We start from the raw sequence: 18,837 nt of genomic DNA, 5'->3' as shown, positions 1-18,837 counted from the left end.
ATTAATTTCAACTGGCCACCAATTAAAACCACCAAAAACCTTCTGAAGATAGACCCAATATACGAAAAGGAAGTCTTCTTCATTGGAGGATTTGAACAGCTGCTCTTGGGGCCTTGTTTGTCTTCCTCCCTTTTTATTTCATTTTCTTTCTAGCAGCTGCTTTTGGTTTTTTGTTCATGACACCTCCTCCCCCAGAGTTGGGGGTGGGGACACAGGGTGCCAAAACACAAAACGGTACTTGTTAAAAATCTGAATAAATCTGGGCTAATGGCCAAATTTAATTCTAAAGACCCCTTTTAGTAGCTCTGGACTAAAATGGAATATAGTATTGGGCTATTCGTTTCTAGGACACTGTGTCCCCTGATGGAGGGGTAGTGGGGGGCAAAATGCTTAATTTAGTTGGAATGGCCATAGCATTTTTAAGCTTTCATATTCATTAAAAATCAAAGGTTAACAGTTTCCCATACAGATATTCTATAGAGTGAAGGGAATTATATATACTAATGGGAAGCAACTTCCAAGGCTCAGATAAAATCTGAGCCCCTGGACTGTACATCATTAGCATTACTACTCTATGTCTGTCTCCCAAATTGCAAGCTAAGGGGATCTTACATGCTTATGAAATCTCTTTGGCAAAATCTCCAGCCTGTTAAAATTTGTATCTTAAAAAGATATCCTTTCACAAAATATACAAAAGAAAACAGGACCTGCAAAACGATAACGAACAACAAAAATCCAACATGAATTTAAAAGCTATTTTTCTCCTATTTGGCCAAATGCCAGGAATGGTTTCAATAAAACTTTTATGTGACAATCATATTCCTGACATGGGAGTAATGTCAGAATCTTACCTTGGGAGTAATTCTCTGCATCCTTCCTAGAATGATCCTGAATGATTTTTATAAATGCATAGTGACTCACTTCTGAGTGATGTGACCTCACCCCAAATTCAATGAACAGATTTCTGGAACTGTGGATGGACCTTGAAGGGAAATGTCTTTGAGAGACAGAGTCCTTGAGCGACAGACCCCAGGCCACAGTCATGAGGTTGGGGCAGGGAAAAGAAAGAGAAAGACCCTGGGACAGACCTGGGGAAAGGCCTTGAGAGACTTCTCTGGTTGGTGGGGAAGGCTGCCTTTATTTTTATTGTAATCAGGGGACAAGGTTCAATTTTTTTCATTCAGTTCCCACCCCTATTCCCCCAATCACAGCTGCCCCAGGAGAGGCATGACCCCCCCCTCAGAGAATCTTAGACTACATTCTTGAACTCCCAAGTCTAGGAAAAAGGGGGTAGGCATAACAGGGGGGAAAGTTATTATTTTCCTGGACCCAGCTTGTGAGAAGATGCATGCAGGGTAGTAAGCTGGACCCTGGGAAATGGGAATGACAGAGAGATAACTGAGAGGGAATAGTGGCTTAGAATTAAAGAACAGAAATGTTCCTGATGTGGATAAGAATGGTAATGGCTCAATATTAGTGAAGAACCACAAGGTATGGGAGGGTGAGAAAAGGAAGCACTGCTTCTTACCCACTTGATTTGGGACACTGTCTGGGGAAGACCCAGGCACCTGTCTCTGAGTATATCTTTTACTATCTATATCAAGTATTCTTAACTTGAAGTCCATGTCAGGAGGTCCATGAACTAAAGCGAGAAAAAAATACAATTTTCTTTGTACTACCTACATGAAATCTAGCATTTTCTTCAATTTTGAATAGAAAAATCATTCTGATAAAGGTTTCACTAGATTGTCAAAGGGGACCATTCTACAAAAAGGTTGAGAACTCTCCGTCCATATGTTTCCTGTGCATTTCTGAGCCTACCTTCAGTTCTATAATATTCTGCAAAATTCCCTTATGATAGAATACTTTCCATTGAAGAGGTAAAGTTAAACATTTATCTTTGTTTTCTAAAACCATTTAATTCAACAAACACTAAGCATCTATGCTAATAATTCAACCAAACAATCTTAAGAGATAGAAGAGCCCTGAGAGGTCATTTAGTTCAACCCTAACATGAAACGATGAATCATGAATTCTTTCTATAACATTTCCAACAACATCCAAACTCCACTTTAAAATCTCCAGTTGACTGAGAACTGTCCACTAGTTCTTTTTACACACCCTTACATAGAGCCTGGAACACAGTAGGTGCTTAATAAATATTTATTGATTGACTGATCAACTGATGTGACAATTTCAAGTCCTCTTGCTTCCGTGATCATCCTTCTCTGAACGCCCTATATCTTGCAAATATTCCTCTTAAAATCTGGTGCACCAAAATCAATACCAGATCCAAAACTTGTGCGGCAGCCTAGTTAGACTTATGCCCTTTCCCCTCGGGGGCCAGGAAGTTGAGTAATAATAGCTGCTGGAAAGTTTTGTTTTCTTATTAGTTCCCCATGGTTAGTTCTGGGAAAATTGGTACACACAGCAACAAAATCCCTTTTAAGAGCAACAGCAACAATGAGGGGGTTTCTTAGAGTTGAGGGGGCCCTAAACCTTTAGAGGACTCTTGCAGTGAAGAAAGCAAACAGAGACACTATGACTGGGAATGACTCATGAGAGAATGACTGAGGAGCTAAAAAACATCACCACTGTGAAGCAAAATCATTTTTACCAACCCCAATATTCATCCTCACCTTGCCTTCTCATGATTGATATATCCAAAGCTAGCTGGAGCCTGCACCCTAGACTGGTACATTTGTAGTAGATACCAGTTCTCTTCATGTCCTCAAATTTTAAACAACAAACAAGGCCTCAGTGTTCAAGAGTCAGTTAGGTCAGCCTGCCAGCTCTTAAATGGACCTTACCTCTGCTTCAGAACCAAAAGGACCTGGCTAGCTATATCAGAGATTAGATGTGACATTATATCCTTTGCTATATCATGAATAAGTTACAATTAAACAACCCCTCCGATCCCAGAATTTTGGAGTAGAAAGGAAACTCAGTGACCAGCTAATCTAAACCACATCCCAAATGAATGCCCAATATAAGCACCCAACAAGTAGTCATACAGTCTCTGCTTGAAGAATTCCAGTAAGAATCCACCATGTCTCAAGGTAGCCCCATTCCACTTTTGGTCAACTCTTACTGTTAAAAAAATATTTACTGACATTAAGTCTAAATTGGCCCCTTTGTCATTTCTATCCATGATTTCTGGTTCTGCCCTCTAGGACCAAACAGAACATAATTTTTCCACATGACAGCTCTTAAAATTCTTGAAGACAGCCATCATGTCTCCACTGATCATTACACCCTCAGTTCTTTTCATTGATTCTCATATGACAAGAACTGAAGGCCTTTCCCCATTCTAGTTGCCCTCTTCTTGACGCTTATCAATACCCTCCTTTAACGGAGGAACCCTGTCTCCTATGTCTAGAATTCTTTTTTTCATCTCTGCCTCCTAGCCTTCAAATCCCATCTTCTGCAAAAGTCTTTCCTACCCTTATTTAATGTTAATGCCTTCACTCTATTGATTACCTCCAATTTATCCTGTATCTAGATTGCACATGGTTGTTTTCATGTTTTCTCCCCTGTGAAAGCCCATTGAGAGCAGGAAATGTCTTTTGCCTTTCTTTGTATCACCAATGTTATCCTCCATGCCTGGAATGCTCTCCCTCTTCATTTCTGCCTTCTGCCTTCTCCTGCTTCCTTCAAATTCCAGTTAAAGTCCCATATTCTGCAAGAAGTTGTTCCTCCTTAACATTGGTGATTTCCCCCAAGATTATCTCTCATTATTTTCAAGTTATCCTGTGTGTACACACACATGATACATATATATGTAATGCATATATACACATACATGTCTGTTTGTATATGGCTCTATACATGTTCTCTCCCCCAAGACTCTTTGTATCCCTACTGCTTAGTACAGTTCCTGGCATATAAAAGGTGCTTAATAAATGTTTACTGACATGAAAAAATGTTCTAAATAACTATTGATTAGAGAGATGCAAATCAAAACAACTCTGAGGTACCACATCACACCTATCAGATTGGCTAACATGACAAAACAGGAAGATGATAAATGTTGGAGAAGATGTGGGAGAGTTGGAACACTAATTCATTGTTGGTGGAGCTGTGAGTTGATCCAACCATTCTGGAGAGCAATTTGGAACTATGCCCAAAGGGCTATAAAAATGTGCATACCCTTTGACCCACCAATACCGCTTCTAGGGTTGTAGACCAAAAAGATCACAAAAATGAAAAAAGGAACCACGTGTACAAAAAATATTTAAAGCAGCTCTTTTTGTGGTGACCAAGAACTGGAAATTGAAGGAATACCCATCAATTGGGGAATGGCTGAACAAGTTGTGGTATATGAATGTAGTGGAATACTATTGTGCTATAAGAAATGACAAAGAGGCAAACTTCAGAAAAACTTGGAAAGACTTATATGAACTGATGCTGAGTGAAATGAGCAGAACCAAGAGAACATTATACACAGTAACAGCCACAGTTGTGTGAAGACTGTTTCTGATAGATTTAGCTCTTCACAGCAAAGCAAGGAGCTAAAACATTTCTAAAGGGCTCTTGATGCAAAATGCCATTCACATCCAGAGAAAGAACTATAGAATAAGAATGCAGAATGAAGCAGGCTATTTTATCTTGTGTTATGTTTTGGTTTGGTATGTTTTTTTCATGCTTTCTCCCATTCATATGAATTCTTCTATGCAACATGACTAATGTGAAAATGTGTTTAATAAGAATGTATATGTAGAATCCATATAAGATTGCATGCTGTCTTGGGGAGAGATAGGAAAGGGTGGGGGGAGAAAATGGTTACTGACTTTACAAAATGATCAAGAGAGACTTTTCTTTGTATTTCTTTGGCAATAATTGCTATGGGGAAGCCCTTTTCCCTTAATCTTTCCTTTCTCTTTCCTACCTGAGGTCAGCCCTAATAAAACTGATATATGCAACAACAAAGTCTTTCGCAATATTCTTAGAATGGAGGACTCCTTATGTTTCAAAGAACTTTTGCAGTGTCTTAGAAGCTCCTACATGTTTCACTTAGGCACAAATTCTCCACAGCTTTCTTCCACACTCCATCCTGTGATAACTAGGAGGCCTGGTTGAACAATGTGGTCTCACGGAACAAATGGTCTATGGCTTCTGTATTTTCTAATACAGAAAGAAAAAAAAGCAATTTAAATGCAGCAAATATTAAAATTCACATTTCCATTAAAACTTTGCACAGAACTTCAGGAATGTGTATAAAGCATTGTCTTAAAGATCACCACTAACATTGGAAATGGTTAAGAGTCAGAATGCTGTAGAAGACAGAAAACCAGACTTTGGATGAAAAGAGCTGAGTTTGAGACTGAGCTCTGTCATTTTCTAGTTACACAATTGTGGGTAAGTCATTTACTCTCCACACACCTCCATTTTCTTACCTCTCCAGAATATAGCCTGTTTGTACATGATTTACACGGCTTCCTTTAAGTTTGAACTTAAGTTTATTGAAAGAAGCCTGTCTCCACTTCAATTTACCATACACACACACACACACACACACACACACACACACACACACATTATGTAGCTAGCTAGCTAGCTATCGTTGGCTGTTGTCTGTTCTCAGAGAAGACCAAAATGACATCACCATCATAAAGTGAAATTTCAGTGTATATGACTGTGGCTGATCAGACCAATATAAGCTCTGTGCTCTACCACAGGTTGGACACACATAGTCCATGTGAATATTTGGGGTGGTTACTCCAAATTTGTGCATCCTACATTTACTTTGTGCTGTCTCAATTCTGCTTTGCTCATAGAGCACAGCACCCTTTCTGATGTGGGCATGCCATACTGAGTGGTCCTGTGCTAGTGTCTCCCACGTTGCACAGTCAAATTCAAAGTTCTTGAGAGAGACCTTAAGAGTGTCCTTGAATCGCTTCTTCTGACCACCATGTGATCACCTGCCCATGTGATATATATATATATGTATATATATATATATATCTTATATGTATATACATATGTATATAGTTGTCTGCATGTTGTCTCTCCATTAGAATGTGAGCTCCTTGAAGGCACAAACTGTCTTTTGACTTTCTTTGTATCCCTAGAACTTAGCACAGTGCCTGACAAATAGTTAACCACTTAGTAAATGCTTGTTTACTATATAAAATGAGAACCAGACTAGTCTTCCTGGATATCATTATCAGCCCACCATCCGGCCATCCTTGTATCCACATACTCCAGTGACTTTGCTCTTCACGATTTCCAAAAAAATCTTCCTCATTCTACAAAGAAGCATCTTACCCCTTCCTAAAACTTTTCCTAAACAGCCTCTTAATGACCTCCCCCTTTTTTGAATAGACTATCTGTATCAAATGATTTAAAATACTTTATAATTCTAAGGAGCAATGCAAGACCCTGTAAAATACATATTCATTTTATCACCAACCAAAGCATAAGATCTTTAAGGGCAGGAACCATGTCTTTTACTGCTTTTCTATTCCCTATAATACCTGGAATGCTGCTGAACATTTAGAACCTGGGATTCGTAACTGGAAGAGACCTGAAAGATCATCTAGGTCAGCTCTCTCATTTTACGTATGAGTAAAGCGAGATGAGATAACTTGCTCAGTATCACACTAGTAGTGACAGAGCTGGAATTTTAATCCAAGTCTTCTGACTCAAAAGTCAGTACTCATTCATACTTGTCAATGAACTGAAATGAGAACCTTTAAATGATGCATAAATCAAAATTCTTGAATGGCTGCATAAGGAAAAAGTGTATCCTTTAAGTCACTTATCTGGGTCTGCTTATTTCTTGTGTTTGGCAGACAGGTCAGGTGTGATATATTGCATGTACTTTTTAATAGTAATATTACTGAGCTGATACTTCAACTATCCTTTTTAATCAGTGAGATAATATAGCTATAGATAGGCATACTTTAATGTTTACCTTTTAATCCTTTAAAGTTTATATTATATTTTATAATATATTTACATTATGCAATTATGTTATATAATTATAATAAATTATATACAACATTATTTATAACTTCATATAATTAGAAATGTACATAAAATTATTTAGAAAAAGATAATATAGGTATTTATTATATAACATAACTATTATATAATTATAACATAATTAAATCATATTATAATGTATTATATAATATATAATTATGTTTTCTATGTTATATATTATTTTAATGTTTATTATATATCATATAATTTTTATATTGTATTTAATCCTAGTTAAAAGCCTTAGTACAGATTTAAGCTCTTGGAGCTTAAATATGAGGATCAAATTAAGCTCTTGGAGCCTGCAGTAATATTTTTGGAACACACCATATATCTATGTCAAAAAAGTCCCAAGTGTGCTGCCCTTTACATAAGAATGCTTCTGACCCTCTTTCACTAGATTTTGGTTTTTCTAAGTTTCTTTTCCAGTAGTGGGGGTTGTGCTGATCTAATTATGCTTTCTTGGCCAGTTCCACTGAAGAACATATTTTTATGAGATGTGGAGTGAAGATGAAGTGAAGTCTGGAAGAATCAGGATAGGGTATTTGTGCGAGATTTGAATACGCTATCCTCTATGGATTGCTACCTACCAGAGATTTGGAGCCTTTATTGTAATCCTTTCAACTTGCCACAAAATAAGCTCCTCCATGAAATGAAAGTACAATTTCCTGGGAGAAAAATTTGTGCATTTGCGAAAAAGTCATGAAAAAGAACCCCTCATGTACCACATCATACCTATCAGATTGGCTAACATGACAAAATAGGAAAATGACAAATGTTGGAAAGGCTATGGGAAAGCTGGAATATAGATTCATTGTTGGTGGAGCTGTGAGCTGATCCAACCATTCTGGAGGCCAGTTTGGAACTATGCCCAAAAGTCTATAAAAATCTGCATACTTTTGACCCAGCCATACGGCTTCTAGAACTGTATCACAAAGAGATCATAAAAATGGGAAAAGGACCCACATGTACAAAAATATTTATAGCAGCTTTTTTTTGTGTGTGGCCAAGAACTGGAAATTGAGGGGATGCCCATCAATTGGGGAATGGCTGAACAAGTTGTGGTATTCCATTACATTTATATGTAATGGAATACTATTGTGCTATAAGAAATGATGAACAGGCAGACTTCAGAAAGTCCTGGAAAGACTTATATGAACTGATGCTGAGTGAAGTGAGCAGAACCAAGAGAGCATTGTTCACAGAACCAGTCACAGTGTGCGAGGGGCAGCTAGGTGGTGCAGTGGATAGAGCACCAGTGCAGGAGTCAGGAGGATCTGAGTTCAAATCTCATCTCAAACACTTGACACTCACTAGCTGTGTGACCTTGGGCAGGTCACTTAACCCCAATTGCCTCATCCTGGGTCATCTCTAGTCATCCTGATGAATATCTGGTCACTGGATTCAGATGGCTCTGGGGGAGAAGTGAGGCTGGTGACCTGCAGAGGCCTCCCTCACTCAAAACAAAGTCAAGGGCTAGTCATGTCATCATTTCTCTGATGGCATGGTCTTCTTCGGCAACGAAGGACAAACACACACACACACATACACACACACACACACACAGAGTGTGCAATGAATGATTTTGATAGACTTAGTCATTCTCAGAAATGCAAGGACCTAAAACAATTCCAAAGGACTCCTGATGGTAAATGCCATCCACATCCAGAGAAAGAACTATGAAGTTGGAATGCAGAGCAAAGCAGACTATTTTCTTTTATTTGCTTTGTTTTGTTTTGTTTCTCATGGTCTCTCCCATTTGTTATAATTATTCTATGCAACATGACTAATGTGAAAATGTATTTAATAGGAATGTATGTATAGAGCTATATCATCTCGCATGCTGTCTTGGGGAGGGAGAGGGAGAAAATTTAAAACATATGGAAGCGAATGTTGAAAACTAAAAATAAATTAATCATTTTTTTAAAAGAGCCCCTTGTGTTCCCTGTGTGCTCAATTCAATACATTTATTTAGAGTCTGTGTCAAGGGTTGATATTGTTTATCCTTCATTCTTGAAGAGGGCCAATGACATCAGGAGGGTAATGTCTTGACTTGCAAGTGAATTGTATTTAAGTGAGGCAGAGCTGTGCAGTCATCAGCCTCACTCTCTTAGCCAGAGTCATCAGAGTTCAGTGGTAAGACATAGGTCACGATGACTGATGATGGTCCCACTAAGGGTATTGTGGCCATGCTCTAGAGACCTTCATTGCCTACCTTTTCTGTCCTTGATTTTGGTTTGACCTGTAACAGTGGAACAGAGTAAAGGTGAGTAGTCCTCAGGGAGATTGAAACTCCAAATAGCCCACTAGTCTGTCTAACTAACATAGCAGAGTAGGTATAAGAATTATAGGATACGTCATGGTATATTTAGAGGAATGCCTAAGATTTTTTTCCATGACTTTGAGTAAGCCAATGTTTCTTTAATTAAAGAGTTCATGCATAGTCTAATGGGGGAAGATCTGAAAACTATGTACAAACAAAATCTCTGGAGGTTAAATTGGAGGTAATCAACAGAAGGAAGGGAATACCATCATCTCATAGAAGATAAGATTTAGCAGGGATTTGAAAGAAACCAAGAGGCAGAAATGAGGAAATTGAGTATTCCAGACATGGAAAAGCCAGTGAGAATACTCTACCTGGAGATAAGAGTGTCTTTTGGGAATAGCAAAGAGGTCAGTGTCACTGGATTGCAGAATGCATGGTGAAGAGAAGGTCTAGGAAGACAGGAAAGGTAGCAGGAACTAAGCTGTGAAGGGGTTTGAATGCCATAGGATTTCATATTTGACCGTGGAGGTAAGAGGAAACCACAACGGTTTATTAAATAAGAGGGTGACATGGCCAGATCTGCATTTTGTTGGGAAGATATTTTTTAACAGCTGAGAAGAGGATGAACTGGAGTTGGGTGAGATGGACCATAGGCTTTTATGATATTGCAGAAGAGAAGCCTATATGAGAATGGTGACAGTGTCAGAAGACAGAAGGGGAGGTAGAGTCCTCAAAAGAGGAAAGGAATGGTTAAAATAATGTTTCTATACAGTGACAGAGCTGAAATTTATCTCCCTTTAGTCATCCATTCTAGTGGGTATTAACCACAGCCATTAAAGGAGACAGATTTTTGTAACAAAGAAGAATCTAATTAAGCCACTTTGCTTACCAGCTTTACATATAAATGAAATTCATATAGTTCACAAAGAAATTGGAGATTTAAATGCCATATTATGGGCCATTTCTTACAAGAAATTTGGCTGAAACTTGGAAGCCTCCCAGAATTGTCGAAGTCTAGCTATAGCTGTATTATTTCACTGATTAAAAAGGATAGCTGAAGGGTTACTTCGATAATATTACTGTTTACAAGTACATTCAAAATATCACACCTGATGTATCTGCCAAACTCAAGAAATAAGCAAGTTCAACTAAAATGATCTGAAATTCACACATTAAAACACACACCTCAATCAGAAGACAACAAGCCACTTAGTCCCTTACATTCTACTTGATTTTTTCCTTTGCTTTTTTGTTATGAACTTAATTGTTTTGGTATAAACTGAATTATGAAACAAATATTTCCATATACAAAAGAATCTAAAAGAAAATGATTGAATATGAAACCATGGATCTATTATAAACCCTTTATTAGAATGTTATATTTGTCTATGTCCCCTTCTAAACTGTTCTTTTCTTTCTTGTCACTACATATCTATTGTCCCCCCACAACTCTCCATCAAAAACCTTACCTCATAACAAGTATAATTAAGGAGAACAAATTTATACATTGGTCCTGTCTAAAAAGTGTATCTCATTCTAATGAGATATATTCTCCCTTCCAATCTATCACTTCTCTACCAAGAAGTGAGAAGCATGCAATGTCATAGTTCTTCTGAAGTAATAATTGGTCATTGCAATGATCAGCATTCTTAGGTTTTTCAGAATTATTTTCCTTTGCATTATTGTAAATATTCTATAAATTAGTCTTCTGTCCTTTTCATTCTACTCTACATCGGTTCATTTAAGTTTTCCCAGGTTCCTCTGAATCATTTTTTTGTTTAATGTATAGTGCAATAATATTCCAATATGATGTTCATTTATTTCCCATTTCATAGACACCCAATTTATTTCAAGTTCTTTGGTATAAGAAAAAGTGCTGCTATCAATCTTTCCCTTTAACTTTGACCCCTTCGGGGTACATGGGTATTAGTATCTTTCCGTGGGTAGTAAATGTGCTCCTCCCCCAAACTTGACCACGTGTCTATAGTTATGTAGTATTTATTCATTTATGTACATGCAGTCTCCTTCATACCCTGGAGGCTCTTTGAGGACAGAAATTGTTTCATTTTTGTCTTTTGATCCCCAGCACAGACCACAACAAAATTAGTAGGCACGAAAACAAATAATTATAAGTGTAAATCACTTTGCAAACTTTAAAGCACCATATAAATGCTAGCTATTATTATTAATTGGGCGGCTAGGTGGCACAATGACTACAGTGCCAGGCCTGCAGTCAGGGAGACTCCTCTTTTTTGAATTCAAATCAAGCCTCAGACATTTACCAGAGGTGTGACCCTGGGCAAGTCACTTAATCCTATTTGCTTCAGTTTCCTCATCTGTAAAATGATCTGGAGAAGGAAATGGCAAACCACTCTAGGATCTTTGTCAGGAAAACCCCAAATGGGGTCATGAAGAGTTGGACATGGCTGAACAACTACAATTATTAATCAGACAGGATTTATTATGTGCCAGACACCAGGTATTCAAAGACAAAAAATTAAGTAGCTCCTGTTCACAAGGAACTTGTGCTACTTTCTGGTTACATGCGATATCATTTGGACCTTACAACAGTATTTAAAAAAGACTGCAGCTATTATTATTCCATTTACAGATGAGGAAACAAGTTAAGTGATTTGACAATGGTGGCACAACTATGAAGTTTCAGCATCAAGGTCTTCTGACAAGTTTAGGATTTTTTTCTAACTAGAAAATAATCTTAACTAAGAAAAAACCAGCAAGATAGTATGTATATTTTTATTATAACTTTGTAAAAAGCCATTATATATGTCATCAAATGGATGGCTATATCCATCAAATGGATATATCATGGATGATATAGTTAGTTTTTTTAAACTTTCCCGAACAAATACTCCTCTAAAAACGAGTTCTCTTTGCTCAGCATCACTTCCAAAGCTGGTTCTCAAAGTACAAATTCCTTTCTCCTCCATCTTTGTGATCTTCTGCTCAAGTACAAACTACAGAGACAGACATAACCTTGAGATCCATGATCCTGTTACCCATTTGCCTGTTAAAATTATAAGAGCTATAAATTAGAACACATGACTAATGGAATGGAGAGATGTCAATGAAAACATTAGTTAAAGACAAGTGGCTACGTACAGATTAAAGACATTCTTTCTAAAGAGATAGTGGAAGACATGGTATTAATTTGCTCATTAGTAACCACTCAGCCAGCTCTGAGTAAGGAAAAATACTGAGTAGAAACAAAGTACCATTTAAATCACCTGTGAGCTAACTGATTTCCTTCTTTGGTCTGCTACCTTCCTAACAGATGCAGAAACTAATGCCAAGATAGGCCAGATAGCTTATTATCAGTATCTTTCTTAGTTTGGAATGCATTTAGGATTATAACCCAAACACTTATTTAAACTGTTTTCCTCAGAGGCAATGTGTCATAACGTCTAAGGTGTTGGACTTTGGCAGGAAGAAATGAGTTGAAATCTCACTTCCGATCCTTACTATGACCCTTGAGAAATTATTTTGTCTTTTCGATTTGAATGAGGGGATTGTATACAATGGTTATTCCATCTCTTCTTCTATGATCTTATGATTTCTAATATTTTGGCAGGTTCCCCCCAACTTTTCCATTGCCTAAGGGCAAATTCTAAATATTTCAAAAACCAAAGTGACTTTAAACCAGCAAAATTTTTCATTGTTGCCACTGCTTAAACTTGAAACTACTGTGTTTTTGTTTTGTGCATGACAGTAATCATCAGTTAGACAGCATCTAATGCCTGACTGAACACAGCCGATTTGAGCCCTCTGGGGCTGTCTGACCCACTGTCATTTTCATCTCTCACTGTTTTGCTGTTAAGGTGAGATTTATAGACTGCAAAATTAGATGAAGAATTGGGGAAATAAGAGGCTTTCAAGGCATCCATTTTACAGAAGGATTTTCTATTAAGAAAATATTCATTTAAGCAATAAAAATGATCAGTCAATTAAAATAAGCTTTAAACTCAAAATAAGAGTCCTTAATAACTAAAGTTTTAAGAGCACAGAAGTAATTTGGGCACATGGTTAATCTGGGACAAGAATTTTCATGGTTTTTTTTTACATGAAATGGGCACATTCTTACAGGAAACAACTGTTGGCACTCATCACACCCTTGGTTAATCACTTATTTCTGTATTTTAAAATATTCTGTTTGGGTTTAATTATAAATAAAATAGCAAGTGTATTTTTCTTATGAAGGCACTGTGAAAGCTAGCATTAAATAAGCAACTTCTCATTCCCTCTCTACATATTATTTCTTCTTTCGAGTTTGTCACCAACTCTTTTAAACAAATGTTTTATACATGCTTTTTAAAAAAAAAAATCACTGTCACCTCCATAATTCTTCATCCATGCATAATAGAATCCTCTTTTAGGACAAAAAGTACAGTGAAGCAAAACAAATCAACACATTAGTCAGGTCTGAAAATTCACCACCCTCTCTGTCAAAAGGAAGTCCTCTGAAGTCACAATTGATCATGCATTGACACTGCTGTTTTCCATTAACACAATATAAAAATATATTATGGTCATTGGATAATTTTTGTCCTTTTTCTATTTACTTTGCATCCATTCACACAAGTCTTCTGAAGTTTTTTCTGAATGCCTTCCATTTGTCATTTCTTACAGCACAATAAATTCCATTACATTTATATGCCACAATTTATTCAGCTGTTAACCATGCTTGGCTACTACAAAAAGTGCACCCATGAATATTCTGGTATATAAGAGATTTTTCCCCTCTGTTTTTTTACTGCCCTAGGAGGATATACCTTGTAGTGGTATTGCTGGCTCAAAGGGTATGTAGAGCTTACTGATGGTTTTATTATCATTTATGGCCATCTCTTCACTTTTGAGCAAGATTCACTTAGTGTTATCCTATTCTAGGAAAATAATAACAGATATTGCTTTCTCTTACGTCTTGTACAGTGCCTATTGGTATATGAATCAAAATCACAGTACAACATACTACTTAAAAAACCTGAAGTTCTATTAAATCTGTCTATGTCTGAAAAGTATGAGCAGGCAATGCCCAAGATACTCAATACCCAAAATAAAATATTTTGGGTTAGAAAAGGTATTTTAACATTTTAAAGAAAACCATGATATAAGCCATGCTTTGATTTAGTTTAGATCATGATAGAGTGTGGAATAGAATTCCATCTCAGTTTTCAGTTTTGCCTTTTGTAACATATCAACCAAACTACTTCTATGCTCCTAAAACCTCAGTTATTGGGTTATTAGTTATTAAGGGCTCCCTTAGGTTAAGTTTAAAGCTTATTGACTGAAAATTGACTGATCATTTTTATTGCTGAAAAGAGACTGAAAGTTAAACAGAATGTTGCAATGTGAAATGCTAATTTTCCCAACTTGTATTGTTATATTTTTGAGAAGGGATAGGTAAGTGAACTCTAAAGGCACAGATATTTCAGTATATTCTGAAATTTATTCTGGTTTAACTGTTTACAGTTTTTTTTTAGAGAATTTTATAGAATGTATATTTCAAAAAGCTTTTGAACTCTAACTTGAAACATGTCTCCTTTCTGCCAATACAAATTTCACGGCTTTAAAAAAGAAAATGCTCAGCCCTGATAAAGAGCAAGTATAACATTTGTAATGTTACCAGGGACACTGCTTGTGGGGGAGGCATGTTCCTGTGATGTTCCCGAATGCCAGAAACACAAGATAACCACAGTTATGGTGCAAACCTTAGTTAAGGAAATTCTTACTCTTTAGTCATGCTTTGATCAGAAAGAAATGAAATTGTTTCAATGAATCAACCAGTCAAAAGTGGTCATCTTGAGAGGTTCTACATTCACTCCAGTGACCATGTTTTGTTCAAATAATTTTTGGAATTATTCTTTTTTTTCTCTAGCCTTCCTTCCCACCCCCAGAACCTCACAGTATGGGGACAAGTATAAGAAGACTAGAGAGAGAAAATAAGACAGGAAAAAAAAAGACACGGATGAGAGAAATCTAATCAGAAAGGGGAAAAACAGAGGAGACAGATTGGTGTTTAACTTGAAGAGAAGTTGATTTAGGGAGGACAAAGGAAAAATATGGAATGCTTTATGAATTTTCATGTCATTCTTGTGCAGGGGCCATGGTAATCTTCTCTGTATCATTCCAATTTCAGTATATGTGCTGCCAAAGCAAATGAGAGTTATTCTTTTGAAAATGCTTTCAGGAGCAGTGAATTCTGTAATGACCTGCAATGACCAAAAGCTTCTGGCCAAGTCATACTATGTATTACCAATTAAGAAGTACTATTTGCATGATGGAACATAGTTGCTCGCATGCTGTCTTTCCCATTAAACTGTGAGCTCCTTGGACAAAAGGGACTGTATTTTGCCTTTCCTTGTATTCACAGCATTTAGTATGGTGCCATGCACATATTGTCATGTCAAAGATCATATTGTCAGTTGACATAAGCACATAAGCATGCTTAATATATGCTTGTCAAATGACAATATGATCTACAATCATTAGGCAATTCAATATTCTGCAGGAAAATGAATGCTCTAGGTGACTTTTATGCATAAACTTTTAAAAACTATTTTTTTGGAAATCTCTTCAAAGTATTTAAACATTGTTTGAAGTCTTTACTAATGAGTCTCCCTGGCTTAAGGCCCAAGTAAAATCCTACCTTCTATAGGAATTCCAGCGCTTTCCCTCTTCTAATTATTTCTTGTTTTATTGTATGTGTGTGTGTGTGCATATATATAATATATATTTTAGTATGTATATAAAATATATATGTATGTGTACACACACACACACACACACACACACACACACACAAAATCTTGCTTTGTATACATTTGTTTCCATGTTGTCCCCTCATTAGATTGTGAACTCCTTGAGGGCAGGGATTGTCTTTTGTCTTTTTTTGTGGCCCCAGTGCTTAGTACAGTGCCTGGCACATGGTAGACTTTTAATAAATGTTCACTGAAGAAATGAATAAAAGGTAATATGCTAGAGATAACTGACTTTGTTCTTTATGGCTCAAGGTTTTCTTTCTGAATACCAATGTGCATCATTGTCCTCTGATACTACCCCTGGTTGTGACAGGGATGGCATGGGTCATGAGGATGAAAATGTACTGACTGACCTGTGGAGTTACCCGAGAACTGACTCCTTGAAAAATCTGATAGCTTCTTCTTTTCTGTTTCTTTTTTGCCACTCTTATAAAGCTAATGTGCCTGACTTTCAGGCAATATAACATGCTTTCTGTAAAACTAATTACTGACTCCAAGTCTGAAGCAGTCTTCTTCCAAATGACATTCTCATCCTCTAGAAAATCATTTTCACTGCTGTCAGAGCCCTTTTGACAGAATTCAAAACACAACCAATTATTTCTTTTGGTTCCTTCTGCACCACAAATGTGGTGGCAGGCCTTTTGTCAGCTCCCACGTACTCTGCCTTCCTTGAATTTAAATTTGATCATAGAATGGGGAATACTTGACCATTTTGAAAACTTATGTTGCTGTATTTAGCAATGGCTTTCTTTACTTGAAACTCTACCATCGTTACAAGAATAGTATATTATGGTGGGGTAAATGTTAGATTTATACTCAGAAGAAATGGATCCAATCCTTGTCTCTGACACTCACTGTATGACCATGGATGAATCATTTGGCTTCTATGCCTCAGGTTCCTCATCTGTAAATAAGGATATGACTTTGTTACCCTACCTTACAGAGTTTCTTTTAGTGCTAGATATCAACCACTGTCATCAACAACAAATTCCTCAACATTCATGGGTTTTACATTCTTGATTTTGGTTCTGTCTCTCTACCATCTAGACTCAGTCATGTGATTTTCTCCTTCAGTGAGTGTAGCATCTTGGCTTTTAATAGAGGGAAATCCATGAAGCAGTTACTGCAGCTACACCAGTGACTACCAAGTCTCTCCATAATGCACAAGATACTAATCTCTCTTGCAGAGAAGCTGTAACTTTTTTGAATGCATGCAGCATGTTGTTTTATTTGCTCTGTGTGTTAAATATATATGATCGAAATTATTAAAAATAAAAGTTTGGGGTGAGGTTTAGAGTTATTTGTGGTTTTTCACATTAATGGAGGTTCTATACCCCTAACACCCAAATGTTAAGGGATGGCTATTTTTAGTATTTAACTATTAATTTCTTAATTTCCAGAAACTTCATCTGAGAGGTGCTGTGGTTGATGGTGAAGCACTAGAGATGAAGCTATAGCCAAGTTGAATTATTATCAGGTAAGGACAGGACAACAACCTGAGAAAAGTTATTGGCTGGTATTAGGAGGAAAATTTCCATTCACTACACAAAGGGAAGAGCCCCTCATACCCAGATTCCTTCCTACTTTTCCAGTCTCCTTACATCTTAGTCTTTCCTTCTCCCCACTTCCTTCCACCCCATGCACCCTGTGATGCAGTGGTAGTAGCACTGCTGTTCCTCACACATGGTACACCATCTCTCATTCTGGGCATTATCACTGGCCCTCTCCCATATCTGGAACTTTCTCCCTCATCTCTTGTTGGCTTACCTGGCTTGCTTCAAGTCCCAGCTAAAGTCTCCCCTTAGGTAAGAAGTCCTTCCCAGTCCTCCTAAAGCGTAGTGCCTTCCCTCTGATATTATCTCCAATTTGTTTGTACATAGTTCTTTGCAGGTTGTCTCCCCCATTAAAGGTGTGAGCTCCTTGAGAGTAGAGACTATCTTTTTTATTTTTGAGACCATTTTTTGCTTCTTTTATATGTCCCAGTGTTTAGCAAAGTGCTTGGTATACAGTAAGTGCTTAATAAATGTTTGTTGACTGATTGGTAACAATTAATTTTCTCCAAAAGTGAAATAGGATACCTAAAAGGTCATGAGTTTCCCCCATCATTGGAAGTTTTCAAGCACAAACAAGATGGTCATTTGGTTGAAACTCTGTAGAGATTTGTACATTGGTTCTGTATCGTACTTGACAACTTTTCTAAGAATCTTTCCAATGTAATTATTCTGATTCTAAGGAGGGATTTAACAAAGGAAACTACATTTGAAGCAAAGAAAAGGGAAAAGGAAAGGAGAATGGGGAAAGAGGAAAAGTCTTAACCATTGATGTAGTATGAGGCCTTAACTACTAGGGATCTAGCAATAGTTCTGGGATCTTTATCTCATATATCTAAAAGCTAGTAACTGTTCGATCTGAAAAAGAGTGTGTGTGTGTGTGTGTGTGTGTGTGTGTGTGTGTATGTGTATGTGTATGTGTGTGTGTTGGGGGAACACGATAGTTGACTTTAAGGGAGAGTTATGATATGGCTTAGATTTGTTTAGTTTGGTGACAAAGGGTGGAACTAATAGTAATAGGTAACTAAGTCAAAGATTTTTAAAATTTATGCTTATTGAATTTTATCTTATTAGATTCAGCACAATACCACAGCCAGTCAGTATCTTTTTGGGCCTTGACACCGCCATATTGGAGTTGCTATAGACTCACTCTCTTCTCCATCTTAAAATCTCTTGACATCATCCCTCATTCTCTTCTCTTTTTTCCCCCCGCAGTGTCTGATGAGGAAGTGACCTTGTTCTTTCCCAAAGCCAAACCTTCTCC

The 18,837-nt window shown here is 37.1% G+C and overlaps 1 protein-coding gene and 1 non-coding gene across 4 annotated transcripts in view; both read right to left on the bottom strand.

Moving 5' to 3' along the window:
- The window catches only part of GPM6B (glycoprotein M6B), a 224,312-nt gene that overhangs the window by 177,578 nt on the left and 27,897 nt on the right, over nt 1-18,837 (bottom strand). The window lies entirely within an intron of this gene.
- Nucleotides 15,319-15,421, bottom strand: LOC140509303 (U6 spliceosomal RNA). Its single transcript, XR_011968635.1, has one exon. It is a non-coding gene; the product is annotated as a U6 spliceosomal RNA (small nuclear RNA).

This window comes from Notamacropus eugenii, chromosome 5 (assembly GCF_028372415.1).
Source record: "Notamacropus eugenii isolate mMacEug1 chromosome 5, mMacEug1.pri_v2, whole genome shotgun sequence".
Classification (NCBI taxonomy): domain Eukaryota; kingdom Metazoa; phylum Chordata; class Mammalia; order Diprotodontia; family Macropodidae; genus Notamacropus; species Notamacropus eugenii.
The sequence above is the reverse complement of the archived record's forward strand: the minus strand, read 5'-3'. Positions and strand labels throughout refer to the sequence as shown.